We start from the raw sequence: 3022 nt of genomic DNA, 5'->3' as shown, positions 1-3022 counted from the left end.
TCTACTTTAAGTAAGTTAATTAAGTAAATTACTTTATAGTATATTAATTAGCTCTAAATAATTATAATTTAATAGTTACTAGTATAAGTATAAATAAAGCTATAGATAAGTATAACTTAAGCTTAGTTATTTTTATAGAAATAACCAAGTATTTTAAGATAATACTATAAAAGTAAGTAGTAGTATTTCTTTAGCACTTAAAGAAAAGTACTATAGAAATACTACTATTTACTTTTATAGTATTATTCTAAAATACTTAGTTATTTCTATAAAAATAACTAAGCTTAAGTTATACTTATATATAGCTTTATTTATAACCTTTATAATATTAAGATAAATTACTTTAGTAGAAAACTTAATTAAGTTATAGTAAAGTATATAGTAATTAAAGTACTCTCTTTATTAATAGTAAAATTAAATGTTTTATATAGTATATACTTAGTATTTTATATAGACTTTATTAAGTAAATAATATTTAACTTACTACTTAGCTAAGTACTTTAGAACTTCTACTTACTACTAGTACTAATTAAGGCAGATAAAACTCTTTAAAGTAAAAAGACTTATAAATATAAAGTAAAGGAAATTTTAGTAGTAAAACCCTTTTGACTCAACGGTCAAGGGCTCCAGCATCGCTGGGATGACTGCGGCTGGCACCCGCTATGGCCCAATAGGGCCAGTCCATCACACTCTCTAAAGTTAGAGCTAGTATAAAATAAATATATATATTTATTACCCTAGATAGCTATTATAGCTATATAACTAGTACATCTGCTCCTTATTTTAGGCCTGGAAAACCCTCTAACTAGGAAGAAAAACCCTGCCTGCTGCTGTTTTGCATCTAGGCCTTATATTATATTGTAATAGAAGCTTAAAAGAGAAAGAAAAAAGAGAAGATAAAATAAATATAAAGCTTAATATATACTTAACTTATACTTACTATAGCGCCTACTAAAATAAGTTCTCTCTTTTATTAAGAGACTTTTAGTATATATTATTGCTAGTTAAATTAATAAACTAGTTACTAAAAGAAGAAGAAAGCAGATAGAGAATAGTATTCTAAATACTATTATCTTTATAACTACTTTCTTCTCTACTATAAAGATAAGTTAAGCTTCTAGAGGTATAAAAGTAGATATATTAGCTATAGAAAGTTACTTTACTATAAAGTATATTAACTAAAGTATAAGTTAGCTTTTACTAGTTAGTATACTTATAGTATAACTCTACTTACTTTACTTACTACTTATATAGTATTTACTTAATATTTTAAGCTATAGTAGCTTAGCTCTAGAAAAGACTTACTAGTATTTACTAGTTAGAAGGCAGTATATATCTATAGTAAGTAAGTATTAATATATTAGTAAGTACTAGCACTTATAAATTAGCGCTAGTAGCTATATTACTAAAGAATAAATTAAGTAGTATATATAAAGAGTAAATAGAACTAGAGGTAATATAAGCTTAATTTAATAATATATTAAACTTTTTAGTAGTAGAATTAAATTATATAGAAAATTTAATATATATACTAAAGCTTTTACTTAACTTTTTATATATAATAAATATAATATATTTACTAGTATTTATAAGTTATATTTACTATACTTTCTTTTATTAATAGTATAGCTTAAAGTTTAAAGTATAAAGATATACCTTTTAAATATACTTTTTATAAGTTTTATAGTACTACTTATAAGCTATAGTAAAGCTAGAGATATAATTAGTAGAGCTAGTATTAATAAGCTTATATTAATATAGTATATATATTTCTAAAACTTTCTCTCTATTAAAAAGGTTATTATTATTAAAGTTGCTTTCTATAGTATACTTATCTATATAGTAGGCATTAAAGTATTATAGCAGAAGCAGTAGAGGCAGAGGAGAGAGTATACTAGTAGTAGCCTAGCTAAAACTAAATTAGCTATATAGTATAAACTATATAGTACTTAGAGTAGTAAAGGCAAAATAAAAGCAAAATAGAAAGAGAGGTATATATAGTAATAGTTTATCTTTTAAAATAAAAGTTTTTAGTTACATAAAAAAAAGTATTAGTAATACTTATTAAAACCCAGCATAAGGCTGAAGTCAGGCTATAGCTAGCTGCAAAGCCGAGAGGTAATTTACGCACAAGACGGAAGTAAGGTGAATCTAACTATATAGCTATAAAGCTATATAACTAGTATATCTTCTTTTTATATTAAGCCTAGAAAACTCTTTAGTAGGAAGAAAAACTCTGCCTGCTTCTGTTTTTACTCCCTAGAGCAGCTCTAGCTTTATGCTAGCTAGAATCTGCTTGTCTTCTATGTATATATAAATATTGCTAGCTTTGCTAGCTGTATTCTAGAGAAGCTAATAACTCCTAAAAACTAAGCCTACCTCTAGCTCTGCGCTAGAGCTATACTGCTTTTATTTATTCTCCTGCTATATTCTCTAGCCTTTAATTATTCTCTCTCTCTAGAGATATAATTTATCTCTATATAGTATATTATTTATTGCTATCTTAAAAGTAGGCTAGTTTAGTTTTAAGCTATTATATAACTACTAGTATAAATATTTAGTATTTAGTTATAATAGCTTATATAGTTAAATTTACCTTACTTCTATTTTATATATAAATTACCTCTTAGCTTTACAGCTAGCTATAGCTTAACTCTAGCTTTATACTAGAGCTATTCTATGCCTACTTAATTCTCTATTTTATTTATTAGTTCCTAATTATCTCTACTTTCTAGGGATATAAACTATCTTAGTATAGTATAATATTTATTGCTCTCTTAAAGGTAGGCTAGCTTAGTTCTATACTATTATATAGCTGCTAATATAAATATCTAGTATTTAGCTATAATAGCTTATATATTTAGATTTACTTTATATTTATTTTATATATAAATTACCTCTTAGCCTTATAGCTAGCTATAGCTAGTATAGCTACTATACTAAATCTAGGCTTCTATTAAATATAAAGCTAGCTAGACTCTCTTTAACTTTCTTCTCTTTTTTCTTTCTCTTTTAACCTCTT

Source organism: Metarhizium album (assembly GCF_000804445.1).
Source record: "Metarhizium album ARSEF 1941 chromosome Unknown scaffold_16, whole genome shotgun sequence".
Taxonomy (NCBI): domain Eukaryota; kingdom Fungi; phylum Ascomycota; class Sordariomycetes; order Hypocreales; family Clavicipitaceae; genus Metarhizium; species Metarhizium album.
This window is presented reverse-complemented; position numbering follows the sequence as displayed.